Source organism: Myotis yumanensis, unplaced genomic scaffold, assembly GCF_028538775.1.
Source record: "Myotis yumanensis isolate MYYU_CA2020_CCGP unplaced genomic scaffold, mMyoYum1.0.hap1 SCAF_13, whole genome shotgun sequence".
In the NCBI taxonomy this organism is placed as follows: domain Eukaryota; kingdom Metazoa; phylum Chordata; class Mammalia; order Chiroptera; family Vespertilionidae; genus Myotis; species Myotis yumanensis.
The window spans coordinates 59,457,277-59,480,031 of NW_027223764.1; the positions used below are offsets into that span (position 1 = coordinate 59,457,277).

A 22,755-nucleotide genomic window follows, 5' to 3' on the forward strand; every position below is an offset into this window, starting at 1 on the left:
GAGCCTTTTCAGGTCACTGGCAGCCGTTTCGGAGGCAGCATTCAGGCTGGCTTTATTTCTTTCCTTTTACTTTTCTTTTCGGCGTTGGCAGTGTGAGCTCTGGGGGTAGAGTGAAGAATGTCCGCTCTCTGCAGGGCTGGCGGCTCTGCCTGGGGTGCTGGCGCCTGCAGCAGGTGTTGGTTGGCTGTCACCAAGTGACACGTGGTATATCTGTGCTTCGTTTTTGGTGACTGGGCTAATTAGTGACTTTTTTAAAACACCTGTGTTAGGGGTTAGGACCTTCTCATGAAGACAGGGCTCACGTATTTAACGAAAAACCATTAATTTTAGGACAGACAACTAGACACACTGTGTGAGCTGCTGACTGTTGCTAGTCCTGGTGGTCTAATGGCAGAGATGACAGCTGGCGTTGGGGGCTTCTCTCTGGCCTGGGTTGGGTTCAGGGGGCAGGGGCACGCTGGGATGCCGTGTGCCTGGGAGCAGGGCCAACTGTGGGGTGGTGGCGGCTGAATGCTCCCTGCGGTTCCCCTCCAGCCCACGGCCTTGGCCTCTGGTGGAAAGTGAAATGAATGAAGGGCAGAAGCCTACTAGTTCCACCCAATGCACTTTGCTTGCTTATTCTGCTTCCCCCTAATTAATGATTCCTCAGATGCTACCCCCGCATCGGGAGCCAGCATACCCTGCTGGAGAAACCTACATTTGGAGGCCGCGGCTGGCCCACAGCCCTGCGCTCTCCCTCAGCAGCGGGGCGCTGGCCGTCAGCCGCTGTGATGTCTTGTGGGCACCGCGTTTTCACCAGAACCCGTTTCCTGTACGAAGGGTTCAGGCCAGTCCCGGGAGCCCAGGGTTGGCAGCACCGATGGGTCCGGGCGTCCTCCGAATGTCCCCAGGGTCTGCTCCCAGGGCAGCCTTCCCCCGTTCAGTCCCCGCCGGAGTTGGCTCTGGGACCTGTCTGCTAATTCTGCCACCAGCCTCCTCCCTCTCTTCTTGCCTGTCCCTTGTCCCCTGTCCTCACCGCCTTTCCTCCTGTCCCTGCTCTGCTGCTGAGCTGGGTAGGGAAATCTGCCTCACCTTTGCGTGAGGAGGAGGTGGCAGTTGCGGTAAAGCATGTGGCAGTGGCTTCTCCAGAGGCGTCTGTTCTCTTCTCACTGTGCCGTTCATCGTGCCTTGTCCAGAGGATGCACCCGCCCCGCCCCAAGGCCCTGGAGGATTCCACACATAACCCAGAGCAGCCTAAGACGCCATTCCCAGTGGCTCACGGTGCGACTACTGCAGTGTCAGATGCGCTTGGCGTGGCTTCAGCCACTGCCTTCCCTTCCCTAGACCACGTGTGCAGGCCTTGCTCTGCTGGGGCCGCAGAGCTGGGGCCCTGGAGCAGCCACCTGGGCAAGAGGGATGTGCTCCTGGGGCTGCGGCTGGAGGCTGTGTGCAGAGCCACACCCGGCGCCACTGCCTTCAGCTCCGCCTGGTCAGAGTCTTGGTCTCTGGTCCCATGCGCCTGCCACTGGGCATGGGGAGCCATCGTTCCTGGGGTGCACACCGCAGGCACCCTCTAGTCCTCCCACTTTACAAGTGAGGCACCTGAAGCTGAAGACGTTAAAGGACTTGCGTGAGGTCATGCAAGTTGTCACCAGGGTGCTGGACCGATTCAAGTCCAGATCTGACCCGCTCCACAGGCCTCGCTGCCCTGTGGCCGGGATGGCCACAGAGATACAAGGGATTGCAGGCCGTGGTGGGCCGAGATGGCCATGTGGCTCCATGGGGGAAAGCAGGGCTCTGGGGTCTGGCAGAGGTTCCCAGGGTGTCCATGCCTCACTGTGAGCAGGAGGGAAGGAACCCTGACCCTGGCGGGAACTGGCTCCTATGACCGGGAGGCTGGCTAGCCCAGCCAGTCCCTGTGGAGACCTGGGGACGCCGTCCCAGCAAGAACGCTCCGTTCACTACTGAACACATTGCTTCTACACTGACAAGGACAGACAATAGTCACAAGGCTGACCCCCTGCCAGCACATGCCCTGAATGTTATGAAACTCAACTCGCTGCTATGGGGCAGGCAACGCTCACCACCCACTGCTGTTGATGACGTGTCCCAGCTGTGCCCGCTCAGGGCTGGCATGGAGGCCTCGGGAAAGACCCTTGGTTCTGTGGCCTGCTCCCCTTCCCACTCGAGAAGCGTGGCTGATGGGAGTGAGGGGGGAAGGCTGGCACTTACACTGTCATTCGTGACAAATTGGCACGGCAGACGCGGACTTGGCTGCCTGCGACACCAGTCCCTGTGCTGTGTGGGCGCTGCTGTTTCTCCTGGCACCCAGGGCACAGCCACTCACGGTGGGGGTGTGGCCGGGGCCCATTCTCAACCGGCTTCTCTGTGATCCCATTTTTTTGGGGGGGCGGCTTAGCCTTACTGGGGGCCAAGGTTTGGGCAGCTTGGACTTGGTGGTGAGTGGGAGGGCTGGAGGGTGGTGATGGGAGGTATTGGGGCGTGCCTGTGGGCTCCTCTCCCAGGCCCTACCTCAGATTCCCTTGCCTTCCATCACTCAGTCTTGAGTCCATACTCCCTTCTCCGAGGTCTCATCACAGTCCTAACAATTACACATCAGCGTGCCGTCTCTAGAAGGCTCCCCTTGGGGGACTGCGCTTAGGGTGACAGCGTCTGGTCTCCTGACCTCGGGTGCTGGGCCACGGGGTTGGGAGGGTGGGAGGGCGCCCTGTTCTGGGCGTGGCGCTGAAGCTCTGAGGAGGCAGCGGGCGCCTCTAACTGGGGAGGGAGCGGAGCCTTTGTCCTGAGCGCCGGCTCCTCTCTGGGCTGCTGGCTGCTGAGGGGGCTCCAGGGGCAGCAGCATCCCCTAATACGCTGTTCCCAGGCTCCTGTCAGCTGGACCGCCAGCCCCCGCAAGCACAAGGAAGGGAGCGGTGCCCCCTGGCCAGGGATAGGGGTCGGCTAGCGTGTGCGGGATGCTTCCTGGGTAGGGGACACTGTGGCTGGGTCCACAGGAATGGACCTTCCTTACCCCATAGCCAAGGAGGGTGAGGGGGGAGGTCAGAGAGGGGTGTGTGGTGCGCTTGTAGCACTGGGCGGGGCTGGGGAGTGGCCAGAGCTGAGGCTGGATGTCAGCAGGAAGGGTCTCCCTAGTCCAGGGCAGTGAACCTGCACTTCAAGGACTGGCTTGTTGTTGGGTCCTTTTCAGGGTCTTTGAGGTCAACGGCCTACAGTGCACTCCATAACCACAGCCCCAGCCCGGTTGGGGGCTATGCATGTCTTTCTGTTCTTTCCTCTCTAGCTCCAGTTGGATGGGGAGATCTCCAGTTCACAGTCAGTTTTAGCTCTGGGCTTCATCTTATCTTCCTGGAGGAGCTTCCATCTACCCATCCACCCACCCACCCTTCCACCATCCATCCATCCATCCATCCATCCCATCCACCCACCCACCCTTCCACCATCCACCCATTTATCCATCCATCCATCCATCCATCCATCCATCCTATCCACCCACCCACCCTTCCACCATCCACCCATTTATCCATCCATCCATCCATCCATCCATCCATCCCATCCACCCACCCACCCATCTGTCCATTTGTTCACACATCCCCCTCCCCCTAGCCATCCAATCGATAGGAATTGGGTGCCTAAGACAGACTGGGAACCATATCAAGGGCTATCGGGGGACACTGAGGTTCCCCACACTCCACGGCCATAGTCCTTCTGGGCCTTCCTTGCAGTGGTTCTCACCCCCTGAGGCCTCCTCTGGGCATGTGTGGGACTTTAGGACTCTGTCCTTTCAATGGTCGTCATTTCTGTGCCCCCGCCTCCCTCTTTGCTTTTGTATCCTCTTTATTTCCTCCTCTCTTCTCCTCTCCCTTCTCTTTTGTTTCACTGGAAAGAATAGAAAAAGTGAACTATTTTAAGGGATAGTTGCAGCAGGTGGCATTTACCTTTGCATTAGACAGGTACCAGTGCTCTCTGCCTGTAGCGGGCGAGAAGGATGGAGAGAACACGCAGGGAACGGCCTGTTGCTGGGACAGCTCCCATTGCTCTGGGAGTGGGGTCACCTGTGCAGGCTGGGAAGAGTAGGTGAATGTGAAGGACAGAGGTGGAAAGGGTACTCCCAGGCTGGCTTCCAGGCAGGGCGCGTGCTGGAGGCAGTCGACCCCTTTCTGGAAGCACAGCTGGATTAATTCCTGGCTTCTACTCGCTGCTGCTCAGAATTCGCTGCAGTGAGTGAGCTTTCCCCACAATTTGAGTACAAAATCTGTTCTTTTTAAGACATTTGTAGCGAAGGTAAATTAAGTAATCTCAGTGTTCTGTTGTCCCACATGACATATGCAAATATTTCTCACTCCACCAGTAAATCTTTAGCAGATGACTTTATGGCTTAGAATTAGGATAATTCTGTGCTATTTAAGTATCATTTTCCAGAATATTTTAAATTACTAATTAATTACAGGAGATTAATTTTTACATGTGCCCCTACATTTACATTTAATTATATCCTACTGTTTATGGATTCTAAAGCCTTAGCACTTCAGCAAGTGCTACAAGTCTGAGAACTCATTTTTGGTCCCTTTAGAAATTCTTAGGGATGAGATCGCGAGGAAGAGCTGTTCTCAGCGTGCGCGCCGCAGGTCTGGGCTCAGCACTTGGGCCTGGCAGAAGCGGGAGGGGCACAGGGAGCTGCCCTGCCAGGCCTGTGCCCGAGATTCCACACGGCCACCGTCTCCTTCCATCTCCACACACCTCTCGTCCTCCGAACCCCCGCACACTGGGAAGCCGCTATGGACTCCCTCTCTGGGCACCGACCAGCTCTGGTCTTCCCAGCCCTCTGCCCCTTCTCCCTCAAGTCCTGGGCGCCCACAATGTCCTGTACACACCCCATTGCCGCCCCCCCCTCCCGTCTAGGGCCTGCACAGCACAACATTTGTGCTCGGACCATCTGCTTGTACCACCCACCCACGGGACTGAGTGTGTGCAGCTACCTTGCCGAGGGAGATGGGACGTGTCCATCTTTGTTCATGGCCTTTCCGGGTCTGTGGACAGTGGTCGGCATCAGCCTCCCAGGGGCTCTGCCCCCTGCCCCACTCAGACATCCCCTAGAAGCTGGACTGCCCAGGGGCAGACTGAGCACATTCTGAACCCATCAGCCAAGCAGGGACAAAAGTATTTGATGTTTCATTTTTATAAATCCTCACCCGAAGATACGTTTTTATAGACTTTAGGGAGATAGGAAGAAGAGAAATAGAGGGGGGTGGATGGAGGGAGGGAGGGAAGGAGGGAGGCAGGGAAGCAGAGGGGGAGAGAGAGATAGAGAGAGACATCCAGTGGTTGCCTCCCATCCAGTGGTTGCCTCCCATATTGCCTTCCTTCAGCCTTTTGGTGTATAGGATGATGCTCCAAACAACCGAGCCTCCAGGCCAGGGCTAATATTAGATTTTTGCTCTTTCAAAGGAGTGTCTGAGCCCTCATCAAGGGAGAATGCTGACTGTGATGATGTTGGTGATGATGATGGTGATGATGTTGGTGGCGATGATGGTGATGATGTTGGTGGTGATGATGGTGATGATGGTGGTGGTAATGATGGTGATAATGTTGGTGGTGATGATGGTGATGATGGTGGTGATGAGGGTGATGATGTTGGTGGTGATGATGGTGATGATGGTGGTGGTAATGATGGTGATAATGTTGGTGGTGATGATGGTGATGATGGTGGTGGCGATGATGGTGATGTTGGTGGTGAATGAGGGTGATGATGTTGGTGGCGATGATGGTGATGATGGTGATGGTGGTGGTGGTGATGATGGTGATGGTGGTGATGGTGATGAGGTGGTGATGATGGTGATGATGTTGGTGGTGATGATGGTGATGATGTTGGTGGTGAATGAGGGTGATGATGTTGGTGGCGATGATGGTGATGATGTTGGTGGTGATGATGGTGATGATGGTGGTGGTAATGATGGTGATGGTGGTGGTGGCGATGATGGTGATGTTGGTGGTGATGAGGGTGATGATGTTGGTGGCGATGATGGTGATGATGGTGGTGGTAATGATGGTGATGATGGTGATGGTGGTGGTGGTGATGATGGTGATGGTGGTGATGGTGGTGGTGGTGATGATGGTGATGGTGGTGATGGTGGTGGTGGTGATGGTGATGTTGGTGGTGATGAGGGTGATGATGTTGGTGGCAGTGATGGTGATGATGGTGATGGTGATGAGGTTGATGTTGGTGGTGCAGAGGATGATGATGTTGGTGGTGATGATGGTGATGATGGTGGTGATGATGGTGATGATGGTGGCGATGATAGTGATGATGGTGGTGGTGATGATGGTGATGTTGGTGGTGGTGATGGTGACGTTGGTGGTGATGATGGTGATGTTGGTGGTGATGATGGTGATGATGGTGGTGGTGATAATGGTGATGATGGTTATGATGTTGGCGATGAGGGTGATGATGGTGGTGATGAGGGCGATGATGTTGCTTGCTGTGTGGGGTTAACGGCACCTGGGCCCCAGGCCCTGTGGTTGTGGAGTCTGAATAATAGTTCAGGGCTCACTGGGGATGGGACACAGCATCCTCTTTTGTCCCATGTGGGACCAGGGTTGTCTGGGAGGCTGGAGTCAAGTTTGACTCCTGGAAGAAGGACCAAGAGCTGTTTGTGTGTGCAGAGGCTCTGATGCTGGGCCTTCATGCTGGTTATCTATTGCTATGAGATAAATTACTCCAAAACTTAGCAGCTTAACATCATTTTATTATCTCACATTTTCCATGGGTCAGCAGTGGTTTGGCTTCAAATCTGTCGAGCAGTTCTGGTCACGGTGGCTGGACTGGAAGAGAGAGGGCAGGCCATGCTGGGGCCTCGCCCTCCCCCCATCACCGGGAAGGCGCTAGTTTGAACTTCCTTACGGCTCAGCAGCCTCGCGGTGGTGAGAACTCCTGTGGCAGCTCAGGCTGTGCTGTGAGGGCTGCAGCAAGGCCGCAGGAAGCTGGGCTTGTCTGTTCCGGGGTCCGGGCTGGATCCGGGCAGAGGGGCTGGGTGGCATAGGCGTTTGGCTTTTGAGGTGTAGACTTCCATGGTCCTACTAGTTGAGAGTGGCCTATAGTGACTGTCCCGAGACAATGTTTTTGTCAAGTCACCAAATGAAATCACAATTATTCTGAGGATGGAGCCAGAGCTGAGCCTGTGGGTGGTTGGAGGAGAGGGCGTGGCAGGACGGGCCCGTCCACAGGGGAGCTGAGTGTCCGCTGCCTGGCTGGCTGCCTGCACCTCCCATAGCTTCTGAGCCCCTCATTCCTTTTTGTTGCTCTTACTTCTTTTCCTTCTTCTTTTTCAATCCTCACTGAGGATATGTTTAGAGAGAGGAAGGGAGAAAGAGAGAGAGAAACATCAATTGGCTACTCCCTCCCCCCCAGCTCGTGCCCTAACCAGGGGTCAAACCCACAACCTGGTGGTGTGAGGGACGACGCTCTGAGCACCCGAGCCACCCGCCTAGGGCTCCCACCTCTTGTTATGGAGAGAAAAGGAGGTCCTGAGGAAGGGGAGACGCTGTATGACCAAGGGGCCGGACAGATCCCTGGAGAAAGTCACCTGCCCAGGGTCTTGGCTCAGCCAGACCAGGGAGTCTGCCCTCAGGAGTGTCGGGGCAGGTCCATCTCAGGCCGGGCGCTCGGATCCGGCTCCACCAGCGAGGAGGCAGGCTGCCCGAGGGCAGTGGCAGCCGGCAAATCAGCTGTTCTTGGCATCCTTCCTTCACGGCAGACACTTCTCATCAAAACCGGCATTCCTAAGCCCTGTAATCGAAGAGTTAGAGAGTGGCTACATTGAGGGTGATATTTAATACTGTGTCCAAACTGGCAATACCTTAACATTAATTATCCTCTTACAATTAAGCCTAGGAACCTGTCCTGTCGCCGTGTAATGGACTGTGGTTGTGTAGGGCTCTGGTGAGGGATGGGGCGCTGAAGAGTAGAATTTGTCATTTAAACCCAAGAGCGAAGCCCTGGCTGCTGCTGTGATTCTCCCCGGCCTGTGCTCCTGGGGATGGACTCCCCATGGATAAGTGTTTGTTTGTGAATCTCTGCACTGAGCGTGGGGGTGAGACAGCCCTGTCTTCCTCGGGAAGGGGCACACCGTTGGCAGGTAGGGTGGATGCGAGGGTGGGGGGTGGGGGTGTCCACAGGCCGGTGCCTCCGTCCGGGGCGCAGGCGGCTTTCTGTGGGAGGCGAGGTGTGACTGGCTCTTGCAGGACAGCAGGAGTCAGCCAGGCGCCCCCTGGAGCCAGGGCTCCGAGGTGAGGGCTCAGTGATGCAGGAGCAAGGAGGGGACGGAGCACACGGCAGCTGGAGGAATTGCTTTAGGGAAAAGCAATAGATATTTTAACATGGCAGCACCAGGAGGCCGTGAACAAAGAGTAGGAGGCGAGGCTCTGAAGGGACCCTGGTTGCTGTGCTGGGTGCGGTACTCAGTCCTGAGGACAGAGGAGCCTCGCAGCACCAGGCGCATCTCGTCTGCGGTGCCCGCGCTCCAGGCGCCTCTAGATCATACACGGTCGCCAAGGTTAACGACTTCATACAGGCAGAGGGCTTAAGAAGGTGCCAACATAGAGAGTGCTGTCTGATACCACTTCTCACACAGGCAGCACAGGCATGGGAGTTTGTGAGTGAGAAGATGGATTTGGGTTCTTGTTCATTCATCTGTTTAAAACACATGGTCAATAAAATGTATTAAGCATATTTCCATACATGCAGATTCTCTCATGGTTTAGTGTTCAAATAGACGTTCACTGTGTCAGACCTGGGCGGGCAGCAGCGGGGCTGAGGGCGAGGGGGCGGCTCTCTGGCGCCTGCCCTGTGTGCCCGCCGGGAGGGTCCCACCGGAGGAGCCAGCGCTGTGCCAAGTCCCTGCCCCCGTGCAGGGTCCCATTAGGACACGCGATGTCTGCGGAACTTGGTGCCCTTGGAAGACGGTTAGAGGAGCCAGTTTGTAGATCACAGCAACCTTCTCTGACGCCTCAGTCTGTCTGTCTGTCTCCCCTGGCCTCTCACAGGCCGCTTCTCCCAGCCCCCTGGCTTGGTCCTTGTGCGCTGCTTCCCTTCCACTCTTTTCCTTCCTATGGCCCCCCAACCCCTCCCCCGACCCCCCAGGCTCCGGAACCAGCTCAGGGAGCCTGAGGGAGTGGAGAAGGTGCGGGGTTGATGTTGGACCCCCGTCAGGGCTGGGAGGGAGGAGGACTCAGGGTGCCTTTGTCCTGCCATGCGGCGATGTGGGTCCCCCACGGGAGCGGCTGTACTAGGATGGAGGCCGGGCTGCTGCAGGGAGCTCTGTGCCTGCACTGGGGGAGGAGAGAGGTGCAGTGGCCCCTCCCCCAGCCTCTCTCTGAAAGGGCTGGGCTGGATGCGAACAGGGAGCTGCCTGGGGGTCAGACTTGGGCTCAGGAGAATGCACCCTCCCACCTTCTACAGGGACTGAGGCTCTTCCTCCAGGACAGGGAAGAGGAAAGGCTGAGTGAGTCGAGGATGTTTCTAGTGGGCAGGTCTGACCTTGGAAGGCATTGCCTGCCCTGCTGGGGCCACGTGGCAGGAATGTGGGCGTGGAACTGGCAGGGCTGAGTCCCCCTCCCAGCAGCGTCGAGGCCCCTGCAGGGGGACAGGCAGCGCGCCTCCCTGAGCCCTGGCTTCCTCGCCTGGGGAATGGAAGCCACGTCACCCCCTCCCAGGGCCAGTCCGGGTGGAGGTGGTCCATGACTGCCTCCTGCCCCCCCTTCCCTGTGCACTTCCTGGGCTTGTGTCTTTGGGGGGCGCAGGCCACGAGCTCCGTCCTGTCCTGCCAGGGGTGCCCACCCCACATGGGCCCCACGGAGAGCCCTGCCGGGAGGAAGGCGCACACACTCCACTCCGTGTCTGTGGACCCGTGTGCCGCCCTCATGCTGCGGCCTGGCAGGTGCTGCGGGGCCTGCCGGAGAGCGAGTCCGTGTTCTGGGCCCGGCCGTTGTGGTCTGCTCGGGAGAGTAAGACTGAGCCCGAAGAAGCAAATGCAAGTTGACCATGACGTGTAGACTCAGGAACTTAGAAGGATGCTCATTTCTCCAACATAGACTCCAGCAGTGGCCTCAGCTTACATACCTCCAGAGATGAGGAACTCACTCCCTACTGAGGAAACCCATCCTGTCATTGGCAGCTCAACAGTGAGAAACTTCTGCCTAATGTTATGCAAAATCTGTCCCACTTCTCCCGGATCAGTGTTCCAGGCCACGTCACCATTTTGCTCTTTTCCCCATATCAGCCCCTCAGTTACCTGAAGGTAGTACGTGTGTACCTTGTGGGCCTCTTGGTAAGCCAAACCCACCAGCTCACCCACTGGTCTGTATTGATACTTACTGAACGCTTCCTGCACATCAGATACTCAGCAGCCATGCAAGGTGCTGGAACAGCCTGCGGTGGGGAACAGTGTAGGCGAGGTCTCCACACGTGTGGAACTTACACTGTTGGTGCAAGAGGAAGAGACATAAAGCCGGTAACATCGAATGATGAAGAGTTCCATGAGGACCCCAGAATAGGACGTAGTACAAGGGCGGGACTTGCACAGTGAGTCTCAGAAGAGAGTCCTCAGACTTTCGAGTGTGTGGCCAGCTCTCCAACGTTTGAGCTGAGCTCTGACTGATGGTCAGGCTTGTGGAGGCCTTTGCTTTGTTAGGGTCCCAAGGTGGGAATACAGACCTGCTGGTCAGAGAACAGGAAGAGAAGGCCTGTGTGGCTGGAGCTTGGGGAGGAAGGTTGGTGAGGAAGGGAGGGGCGATGCAGCGAGGTGCGCAAGGGGGCGCGGTGTGCCGCCCGGCTCTGCAGCCCTGTGGGGAGGCAGGTTTGAGGGGGCCATGGGAAGTCATCCGAGTGTGTATTGGGTGTGACTTACCTGGCGTTCTGTTTAGTGGTCTCTCTGGGCTGCTCTGTGGGGACAAGCCGTGAGAGGCCAGCGGGGAGCAGGAGGCACCCTATCTGCACACACATCGCGTGCACAGGCCCTCAGACTCCCCGTGACCAGCACCGGGCACATCAGAGGCAGAGGGTCTAGTTTCTCACCAGACCTGTGTCAGTGGGAGCCTCTGAGTGTTGGCCCCTTGAATATCCAACATCTAGGTATTTTCTACGAGGGTGACATTTGTGTGTTTCCTTTCCCCCAAATCTAGAGAACACGGCCATGCGAAGCCTGCACATGGCATCCCCGGCCCCCGCTCTGCACGGCCGGGCCTGGGGGCGGGCTCTGGACGCCTTCCCTTCAGCAACCCCAGAGGCGCCCGTTCTCAGGGTGTGCCCCTAGAAAGTGTATCAGCGGAAACCGGTCTTTCCTCTTCATCAGCATCACATCCGTGTTGCGGGAAAGGCGCGTCCTCGTTAGGAGAGATTTGAGGTAGGAGCTTCGTGGCAGTTTCTGCCACCGTGTCCCTCCCTCACTCTGACTCAGCCACCGTTGTCATCAATCTGAATTGCACTCCTGCTTTCATCCTTCACTTGCTGTTTGTCATTTTTGGAGCCGGATCCTCTCTGTTAGCACATTTGGACACCTATTTCATAGCAGAGGAGAAGGGAACAATACAGGTTTCAGCTCAGACTAATTATGCCTCCAATACACTGATGATAAATAAAACCAGGGGAAGGTAATTGGGAATTCTTGATGTGACATTCACAGCTTTGAGAAAAGCAGATGCTCACTCGAGGAGCTGGGAAGAGGGTGCCGATCCCTGCGACTGGCCGGCGAGATAGGCTCCAGGAGGCTGTGAGTGAGCGCGGCGCCCTCATCCTGCAGGCCTGGCCGCAGGTCTGTGCAAGCCCATCTGCTTCCTGTGGCCTGGCCTGTGCTCTCTCCTCACCTGGGCTGACAGGGATGGCTCTGGGGTTGTCACCTGAGGCATTTAGTGCAGCTCAGGTTGAGCGGCCGCCTCAGCCTTGGCTAAGCTGCGGGCTCTGGGCAAGGACCCTCGCCTTTGTGATGGTCATTTCCTCATCTGTCAGGCAGGGCCGGCACCACGGCGCCTCCCAGGCTTCCTGGGAGAGTTTGATGAGACAGTGCCTATAACATGCCCCGAGCATGGAAGGTTCTCCAGAAGTTTCCATTTTCTTTCCAAAAGACAGTCCTTTCCTGAGGGTGAAGGCTGTGCTTCTTCCCATCAGTGTGGATGTTTCAACCTTAGATGGCAAGACTGGTGGACCAGCGCAGACCTGAAGCTGTGCACACAGACCCACTCTCTGTCCTATGAACGCTCTCACCAAACGCGGACAGTGGAGGACAGAGCAGTTGAGTGTGTCCCGGGCAAGCCCTGTTATCTCTCCAAGTTACCTCTCCGCCTGCCACAGGGGGTGAGAGCTGCCTGGGCTGATTTGTGGGATACACATGTACACCCGGGGAACGGGATCGACAGGTGTCCTTCAGGCCCAAAGACTCCAGTGACCGAGCAGAGCCATGCTGAGCTGCAGTCTTTCAGCTGCTTGTGCCCCTTTGTACCTGGGAGCTCCTGAGGCGGAGCGGGTGCACCTAGTCCAGTGGTTCTCAACCTGTGGGTCGCGACCCCTTTGGGGGTCGAACGACCCTTTCACAGGGGTCGCCTAAGACCATCCGAAAACACATATATAATTACATATTGTTTTTGTGATTAATCACTATGCTTGAATTATGTTCAATTTGTAACGATGAAATTGGGGGCCACCACAACATGAGGAACTGTATAAAAGGGTCGCGGCATTAGGAAGGTTGAGAACCACTGGACTAGTCCTTCCTCACCTGCCGCACATCATGGCGGGGGAGTGGCTTCCTCGCTTGGGCTGGGGATGGTTGTTTTGGCTCACAAAGGGAAACCACCTTGAAGCAAGATAAACAGGAAGAGAAATTCATGTGAAAGACATTCAGTCTCTAACCATGGCTGGAGGCGTGTTTGCTGAGAAGAGCGCCAGGGGAAGAGCAGGAGAAAAGGCAACAGGGGGCGGAATGAGTGTTTGGGTCTTTAGGGCAGGGGCATTCAGGGCTGGCAGAGGGGACGGCTCGGGTGGTGGTGGGGAGGCGGGCAGGGCCAGGCTGCGACTGATGAAAGCCAGCAGTGGCAGGGCTGCTGGAACGACCTGGAAACCAGGGATCAAACCGCCAGCTCCCAGACACTGGCGGCTTCTGAGGAGGGGCCTCCTCCGGAAGGTGCTGGCAGAGTCTGGAGGCGACCAGAGACCTCCCCGTTAGACGCAGGACGGGCAAGTCAAAGGATGGGGAATCAGACAGCGTACAAGTGAGGCAGACACGCCTGTAAGCAACCGTGGAGAAAAGAGGAGTTGATGCAGGTGGTGGGTGAGGGCTGGAGCTACTCCACATCCTCAGTGGAGATGAGGCTGGGTCCTGGAATAGCATCTGTGCAAGTGTTTGTGTGTGTGCACATATATATGTATGTGCACATGCATGCACAATGTTTGTATATGTGTACGCGCACATGTAGACACTGTGTGCATGCACACGTGTGTGCGCGGACATGTGCATGAACACAGTGCATGTGCACATGTGCACGTGTGTGTGTGCATGTGTGTCTCCAGGCCTGAGGAGAACAGGGCAGTTTGGGGAGGAGTCAGTGATAACCGGAAAAACAGTGCTGCTCATTGACACTTACCACAGCTGGGCACTTCCTGAGCGCTTTCTGTGTCTTGTGTCATTAAATCCCCTCAATTCCAGAATGTGCGTTTCTTGTATAAAATTCACCCCTTTTTATTTGGGGACACGGAGATGCAGAGCAGTGAGGTAGCCTGGCCAGGGTTTGGGCTGGTGGGCTGGCTCAGGGCCGCGGGCAGGCTAATTGCACAGCTTCAAGGGACACCTTCCGGTGGTGGAGGGCTCGAGCAGAATGGCTGTTTGTGGGGGCAGGGTTGTGGGGCTGCAGCCTAACCTGGGTACCCCCAGAGCAGCAGCAGTGGGGAGGGGAGGCGCTGCCTGGCATGCACTAAGTGGCTGAGTGCCCAGTGCCGGAAGCTCGTGGAGATGCCCTGATGCTCGGGGTTGGCTGCCTGGAGGAGGAGGCTGCCTGCCGGCCGGTTAGCCCTGGGGAATGTCCCGTGCTGCCTGCGCGGGCATGCTCACATCACCGTGCATCCGGGAGGGGCATCCGGGTGCCCTGCCTCGGCGCCCCTGCCGTGCCTGCACCGGGCCAGCCTCCTTTCTCTGGGCCTGTCCGGCGGAATTCCATGTCTGCTTGGGTTTCTGAAGGCAGGTCTGCCCCAGCCCCCCACAGGGGTCTGGATTCTCTCCCCTCAGGATGCTCTTAACCTAGAAGCCTTCTCTCCTGGGGGTCCATCTCTTCGTGACCTCCACCTTGCCTTCCTCAGTTTTTTTTCTTACTTCTGGACACTGTTACCTTTCACCTCCATTCTTCAACCTTCTTAGCTACCAATTCCTACGAAATCATCCTGGAGCGGGGAGCCCCAGAGCCACCCACCTCTGGGCTCTGCCGTTCAGACCTTCCATCCTGCTCCATGGCTCCCCTACACATGCCCTTCGGCCTCACTGAGACACCCTATCCTTACCCTGCCAGTGAGCAGGAATCAGAGAGGTAAATGACTTGGCCCAAGGAGCAGAGCAGGCCCCTTCTCCCACCTCCACACCTGGAGGCAGGTCCCTCCTCCCACCCCACACCTGGAGGCAGGCCCCTCCTCCCACCCCCACACCTGGAGGCAGGCCCCTCCTCCCACCCCCACACCTGGAGGCAGGTCCCTCCTCCCACCCCCACACCTGGAGGCAGGTCCCTCCTCCCACCCCCACACCTGGAGGCAGGCCCCTCCTCCCACCCCCACACCTGGAGGCAGGCCCCTCCTCCCACCCCACACCTGGAGGCAGGCCCCTCCTCCCACCCCCACACCTGGAGGCAGGCCCCTCCTCCCACCCCCACACCTGGAGGCAGGCCCCTCCTCTCACCCCACACCTGGAGGCAGGCCCCTCCTCTCACCCCACACCTGGAGGCAGGCCCCTCCTCTCACCCCCACACCTGGAGGCAGGCCCCTCCTCCCACCCCCACACCTGGGGGCAGGCCCCTCCTCCCACCCCACACCTGGAGGCAGGCCCCTCCTCTCACCCCCACACCTGGAGGCAGGCCCCTCCTCCCACCCCCACACCTGGAGGCAGGCCCCTCCTCACACTGAACAGCTATTATGCGTACTTGAAGTCATTCTGACAACATCAGGAAGAATTTCAGCTCCTGAGGGCCTAGCCCTCCGCTCTTCATGGTCTGTTCTCTGACTGGGGGCATGTGTTTTACATGGAGGCACTCGCAATCTAGCAGCAACTTTGTGTTCTGCTTTCTGGACCCAACGTCCTGGCGCAGACACTTCTGTGCTGCTGCGGAGCCTTCCTGATGACCTCGGGTAATGACGGCGTTGAGAGGAGGCACTGATGCTCCATCGCCTCTAATGTTTCCTGTTATTGGACAGTGGGGCTAGTTCCATCCTTTTAGTCAGTTTTTTGGACGGAGTTTCAGTGAACATCTTCATGTCACGTTCGAGCTTTCTCCTTGGATTATTGCTGAGGGGAAGTTTCTGGAAGGGGTCGGAAGGGTCTGCATGTGGCCCTCAGGCCTAGTGGTGGGCATGGCCCCTCCTTTCACAGGCGGGGAACCTGTCCTTCCAGAATCTCCTCACCGGGCTCCCTGTCCCTGGGGTGGCCCGCGCCCGTGTCCTCTGCACACCGTCAGGCCTGCATCTCAGCCCAGTCCGTGGGCTGCCTTCTGCTGCCCCACCCAGCCCAGGGGTCAGAGGAGAGCTCGAAGCCCTGGCCTCTCCATTGGAGAGGGGCTCGCTGTGACATCACGGAGTCCTCTGACCGTCGCCCTGCCCCTAGGTTCTGACCTGCGCTGCAGAGGGGAGTGGCCGCCGGTGCCGAGCTGCTCAGTGTCTGGCACACAGAAGGGTCTCATAGGTGCTCAGGACACCACTGGGGAGGAGCAGCTGAAGAAAATGTTTCCCTCGCGACCTAGATGTGCACCTGGGAAGGCCTGTCTCGGGCCTGAGAGTCCAGTGAGAGGCTCATGGGGAGAGCAGTGGGCAAGGCTGGCGTGTTCGTGGTGGACCGAGAGGTGCAGGCAGACAGACCGCTCTGCGGTCTTGGCCACCGGTCTGACCAACCGACACTCAGTGACCGTGGAGCCCGGGTTTGCCCCAGTTTTTCCATCAGACGATGGGCCTGGGACTGCCCTGCCCTCCCGCACTGTCCCCGCCGGCTCTTCACGCTGCCCAGGGCCACGCCGTTCGGCTTCCTGCCCCCGGTGGGGGTCACGCTGTGAGCATGGCCATGGAACTGAAATGCTCCTCACCTCGGGGACGTGCCGGAACCTCCCCGGGAGCTCGAAGCACTGTGACCTGTGACCAAACAGCTTGGGGTGCACCTCCCTGAATAGTCATGAGGTCAGAAGGGGGAGCAATCTGTCAGGTACGTTCATCTCACAGCAAGGGCGGTGATGGGGCCTGGACCTGCTGCGGGCCCTGCTCCTCCAGCTCTCGCTGCTTTGCCCTCCTGGTGGCCTGGCACAGCCTGTAGCTGTGCCCTGTCTGTGCTGGCTCCGGCCCTGACCTCCGGCTGCAGGGAGGACCCCATGCGCTGCCTGGAGCTCGGAGCACCTGGGAGCGAGGTGTTGGGCAGTGTTTCTGCGGAACAGAGGACGGTGTGCTCCAGGGCGAGTGCGGAGAGCACACGGCTCCCCCCAGGAAGACATGGGTGGCTCCGGGCACTCAGTTCGAGGAGGTTGCCTCTGGTGTGTGGCATGAACTGTTCTCTGGACACAAGGAGCCCCTCCTCCCCCCTTTGCTTGTCTGCTGCCACTGGCTGGGCCTGGGGCGCACTGAGCATGGTAGGCATGCCCTGTCTGGGCCGTCTTTGTAGTGGAAACCTGCTCCCTTGGAGGGGACCCCAGGCAGATGGGTATGAGCCATGGCCCCTAGGTTATTGAACCCGAAACCTAGGTATGTGCCCAGACTGGGACTCAAACCCCAGCCTTTCTTGGTGTACGGGAAGGCGCTCCAAACAACTGAGCCCCCGGCCAGGCCTCCTTAAGGTCTTCACCGGAAAGCCCCGCGTCTGAGGACCACATGCTGCTGTGTAACAGACACCCCGTCTCCCTGGCCCCCAGCCTCCCTGCGCCCCAGCAGGCTGCTGGGCTCCTCCAGGCCGGGGCTGGTTCTCCTTCCACCTGTGTACCTGCATTCTGGCATCGCGCTGGGCTGAGCTGGCAGAGCGGCAGCTGCCCAGGGACTCTCCTGTGGTCACGGCAGAGCACAGGAAGGAGGTGCCGGCACCGGCATGCGCCAGGCTTCTGTTTGTGTGACGTCTGGTAGCTGCCCCGGCCACAGCAGGGGGACCTGTGCAGGTCGCCCCCGAGGGGTGGAGGAGTGAACGTTACCAATAACCAAAACTGTCACGTCACCTCTCAGGGAGGCTTTCCCTGACCTACCTGCTAACACGTAACTGCAGCTGACCTTGGCTGTCCTTCATTCTGTTCCCTTGTTTTTCTCAGCACTCGTGCTGCTGTGAGTCAGTGCACATTTTGTTTACTTATTTTGTTTATTTTCTGTTTTCCTCACTGGAATGTCAGTTTCACCAGAGCAGGGGCATTTGTCTGCTGAGTTCATTCCTCTCTCCAGCATCTAGAAAAATGCTCAGGGAGTGTTGGCTAAGGGATTGAGTGGGTCATTCTACCAAATTGTCAGATGATGCATCAGACATGCTCACAGTGCTGCCCTGCACAGGAAGTGCTCCGTGATTGGCGGGTCCTACAGGTCCATGGCCTGAGTGCTGTTGGGAAGGGCAGCCTCAGTCACAGTCACCATCACAGGCATTTGTGTGATGCTCCTGTGAAGCAAGGGCTGTTTTAATTCTGGTTGCAGAGAAAAGGCGCCGAGGCACTGCCAGGCCGCCAGCTGTCGGAGTTGTCTGGTGGGCCAGGATCTCTTCACCAGGAGGTCACGCCGGTCCCAAGGTCGCACTGCCTCTGTGCCTCCCTTCGACTACCAGGCGGTGGCCTTTCCCTGCACCAGAGTCACCGTGGAGTCAGAATAAGGGACGCACTCAGCGCTGCTCCCTCGGGGTGCAGGAGGCTGGCCCAGACACCCTGGCAGCTCCCCGGAGCAGGTGCAGGTGGACACCAGTGGCGGCCCTGGGAATACTGGTGGCTGCCCTGTGCCACCTTAAGACATGAGTGGCCTCTGTGCAGACTCTGAGGTGGTCAGACCCTGGGCATCACGGCCAGGCCTCTGGGCAGGGACGGTCACAGACACCTGTGTTCAGGAAAGCGGCGGCTCCCGCTGCTGAGGGCGGTCAGGGAGGGAGGCGTGGCGGAGGATGTGGGAACGTGTAAGAGTCACTCCGTGTGGTCTGATGGCCCCTCATGGACAACACTGGGCTGGAGGAGTCAGACTGCTCAAATGTGAAACTTCAGGAGGGTGAATCTGACCTGCAGTGAGGGACTCTGCCTGATGAAGGGACACGGGCCGGGGTCATGCCGCTCACTGCCCGCCTGGGCTTCTGTGAGGCCCTGCGGAGCACTGGCAGTTAGTGGTGTGTCTGTCTGTTTCCCTGACACACGACAAACCCTGCTCATCACTGTGTTCCCAGGGCCCAGCAGAATGACCCCAAGGGCACCTACGGCTGTTTGTGAGAGGAGCGATGTACATACAGACCAGTTCTGGTGCGTAGGCACTGTGTGCAGCTGCCTGCGCCCACGACCTCGTCGGACCCTCCACCTGCCCCGGGGGCAGTGCTGCTGTTCTCCCTGCTGTCGCCAGTTCCAGGGGGTCCCAGTGGCCAGGGCAGAGCTGGTTTGTAGACCTGGACTCTAACCACTGCACTGCCCTGCCTCCTGAAATGGAAGGACACATTCTGGTCCCAGCCCTGCTCCTTAGCGGTCCCGTGACCCAGGAAACCCAGTTACTCATTGAACCCCTGCTTTCTGATCGGTAAAATGGAGATTACAGATCCCATTGGTCTCACAGATAGGGCTGTTGTGAAAATCAAACCCCAGTGTTTAGCGTTGAGCATAAATCTGACATTTCATATCTATGACTATTTCTAATGGGCCGACCGTGCACTCTAGGAGGCGGTCACTCTCAGCAGGGAAATGTGCAGAGAACACGGTCCAGCAAACCATAGGAGGAAATGCAGCTGTCAAGCATATGGAAACCACTAACACGCAGCCGCAACCAAAGCAGAGGTGCCATTTCTGCCACTTGGCTAAAGTGTACTTGCTCCTGTGACATGGCATTCGCCGCATGCGGGGGGCGGGGCTTTCTGGAAGATCGCTCAGTAACGAGTGTCTGGAACCATGAAAGTGTTTACACCCTCTGACTTGTGGATTCATTTTTAGGAATCTCTCCTAAGGGGCTGTCCTAATTACACAGAAAACTTTCTGCACGACGTAGTTAAAAACCCCTGGTGATAATCTAACGAGCCAAGGCTATGGGAAAGGCTAAGGGAGCTGGGGTCTCGCAGCTGCTACCGCCCCACAAATGTCTGTCACATGGCATGAGATGAACACAGGTTGTGAGGGGAGAGCAAGCACAAACGGTACATGCCCTGGAGATCTTTGCATAGAGCCTAACCTAGAAGGAGTTAAACAAAGACGTGATAATGGTTGCACGAGGTGGAACGAATATGGCAGATTTGAACTCATCACTTAATGTAAGCATGCGCTCCTTTCATTGACTTGGGGCTGTAAGTGGAGACCTGGGAGCTGCTGGTAGAAGTACATGGTCAGCAAACTGGGTCCGGAAGCTGCTTTTTTTTTTTTTGGTACTAGTGACGCAACGCACAAAATTGTGCGAGACCCAGATCCGCGGGAAATCGCGTGAAACCCAGGACCCCAGACCCTGCCATGCCACGGGACTCCCCAAATCCCGCGGCGCTGCGAGACCCAGAGTCAAGTCCCCGCCCACCTGTACGTGCCTTGCTGCGCACACAGCCTCCTGGTGACCGGTCTTGGTCGTTACAGCATTAGGGCCACTGGGTTTTTATAATATAGATTATTGTTTAAATTTATTTTGCGGAAAACAAGGAGCTGTTTTCTGATAAGTCCTGCTGGAAAATAACCACTTGATCACATTTTCTTCACATCTGGAATTTTTTGGGTTTTATTTTACATTTAGTTTCTTATTACTTTCTCTTTTTCTTTCCATGTAACTTGAATCTTTTTGTTCTGCTTACGCATTGAAGAGACAGTCGTGATCTATCCCCATGCAATCGGAAGGGAACAGGGAATGCACTGGTCTCCCAGCCGTGGGAGGTAGTCACTGTCAATAGATGTCTGCAGGAGGGCCAACAGGACGCCCGATCTGGAGTGCAGCGGAGAAGGAAGCTGCTGAGTGCCGCCGCAGGCTCCAGGGCCGCTCTGCTCTGCTCAGTAACCTTTACTCTCCCCTGGAAGGGAAAGGGGCTCCTGGACCAGAGAGGAGCTGGCTTATATGGACAGGAGTCCCCACCCCTGGTCCCTGATTGGTCCAACCTCATGCAAATGAGAACTCTGAATCCTCACTGGTTGATTGATCCAAAGGCATTGTTCTGGTTGGTCAGAATAGAGCTTCTCTAATTGGTCAGAGATTCACAGCTCTGATTGGATGGGGAAAGCCTCCATCTTATTGGTTAAACTAGGATTCCAAGAAATCTTTATAAGGGCGGCTCAAATGGTAGAAACATTGCAGGCAGTTCAGTGCATGCTTCACTGTGAAGTAGGATTTGTGGGTGAGGTCCCTGTGCAGAAATGTCTACTAGGCTCCCCTTCTTACGGCCCCCCCCCCCATTTTTTTTTAAATTTGAGCTCAGTTAGCCACCAGGAACCCTTCTTAGAAGGTGTCGTCTTCACCCCTCCCCCCCTTAGGGTTCACATCACCCTCAAGAGTTTAGTGTGCATCTGCCTTCCTTTCCCAACATACACAGTGTCATGTAATTACACTTTATTCTTTTTTTAAAGGTTGGGTCAAAATATGCATTTTTTCCCCCACTTAGCAACATGCCTTGGACATTTTTATTTTTCAGTTACATAGAAGTTGTAGACAAATGTTCCCTCTTACACACTGTAGTTTGGAGTGTACATTGGTATAAATATGTTGGATGACAGTTTAGTAATATGTATTATAATTTAAAATTCTCCTCTCTGTCCATTCTATTTCTGAGAATGTGACCTTAAGAAACACTCTTATGGACTGAATGTGTGTCCCCCCTACCCCCCAATTCATAGTTGAAGTCTGAACCCGAATAGGATGGCATGTGGAGGGGGGGCCTTTGGAAGGTAATTAGGTTGAGATGAGCCATGAGGGTGGAGCCCCTGATGGGATCAGTGTCCTGTAAGAAGAGGAGAGACAGTTGCTCCCTCTCCTCCAGGGGAAGGGGCCGCAGAACGCAGCCTCTGCAAGCCAGGGAGCGCTCTCGGGAACCATCCTGCTGGCCCTGGTCCCGGCTTCCCAGCCGCCAGAACTGTGAGGAACACATGTGTAGGCTTTGTTCAAGCCACCCTGTTGGAGTTATTTGTTACAGCAGCCTGAACTGACTAAGACATGCTTCCCAGAAAGAGACATCTACGGAGTGTTCATTAGCCCAAACTGGCACTGTGGTGTCTGGAGGATCAAGACAACTGCTTTGATGGGACAAAGGAGGATGGGTCTGGCAGCCCTGGGAGGAGCTAATGAGCGCCCTCGTGTGGGGAGGCGACCAGGGCGCCCTGGGAGCATGCGGACACCCAGGACTGCCTTCTTGGCAGGCCTTTGGCGAGTCAGAGGTGAGGAGGGACAGAGCCTTTGCTGAGCACCCAGGTTGACGGGTGCCTCATCTGTGCCCTGTGTGAGCACAGACCTTGACGTCAGATGAATCCGGTGTAGATCCAGCTGAGCCCGTCACTGTGCCCAGGTCCCCTACTGTCTCCGGCCGCTGTGTCCTCCTCTGGCCTGGGACTGTCTGCGCTTGGAGTGGTGGAGACCACCAAGCAAGTCCCTGGCCATAATAAGAGATCAGTAAAGGCTGGTACTGTCATTGCTGTAATTATTAACGAGCCCGCATACGTACTGTGGAAAGCGCCTCATTAGCTGTTCACACGAGGAAATAGAGCGTTTATAGCGTTTGCCCGGCCCGCTGCTGTTGCAGCCCCGCCGAGTGCAGGTGCACGTTGTGTCTCTGCAGAGCCTTTCCCAGGCGTCTGACAGCCCCAGGTCCTGCGCTGGCCCAGGGTTGCGTCGTGGGTGCTGCTGTCAGCAAGCGGAGGCCGGACACCATTCTTCTTCGCCTCTGGACTCCAGTGGAAGGAGTGGAACGTCACTTTTCAAAGTGTCTCTCATAATCAGAAAGAGAGTTGCATGGCAACAGGGTCCTCAGATTGCTAAATCTGGCGTAAACGAAGTTAATCAGTCTTTACGGTAGGACTTTCCAGTGCCTTTAATATGCTAATGTGCACTATGAACTGTCAAGAAGAGCACGCAAAATACTAAGGTTCCCAAACAAATTTGCTACTGAATCCTTTTCCCCGAGTATCTCGGAAACCCAGTGTTCCCGTTCGCAGGGGGACCCTCCTCACAGTCCTTCTCCTGCCAGTGTGTTCCCGAGCCCGAGCTTTGCCCATTAGGGCTGGGTGATTCCGCCATCATCAACCTCCCATGGCCTCAGCCTCACGCCTCCCTAAAGCACGGTGCTGTGATGGCAGCAGAGCAGTGGCCACAGCGGGACGCCATGGGGCATCTCCTTTGCCATCCGGAAGCGGTGTTCCGGGGGACGTCCAGCCCTC

General features: G+C 56.8%; 1 protein-coding gene across 2 annotated transcripts in view; it reads left to right on the forward strand.

Moving 5' to 3' along the window:
* The window catches only part of GRID1 (glutamate ionotropic receptor delta type subunit 1), a 629,487-nt gene that overhangs the window by 233,568 nt on the left and 373,164 nt on the right, over positions 1–22,755 (forward strand). The gene's annotated exons all lie outside the window — the stretch shown is intronic.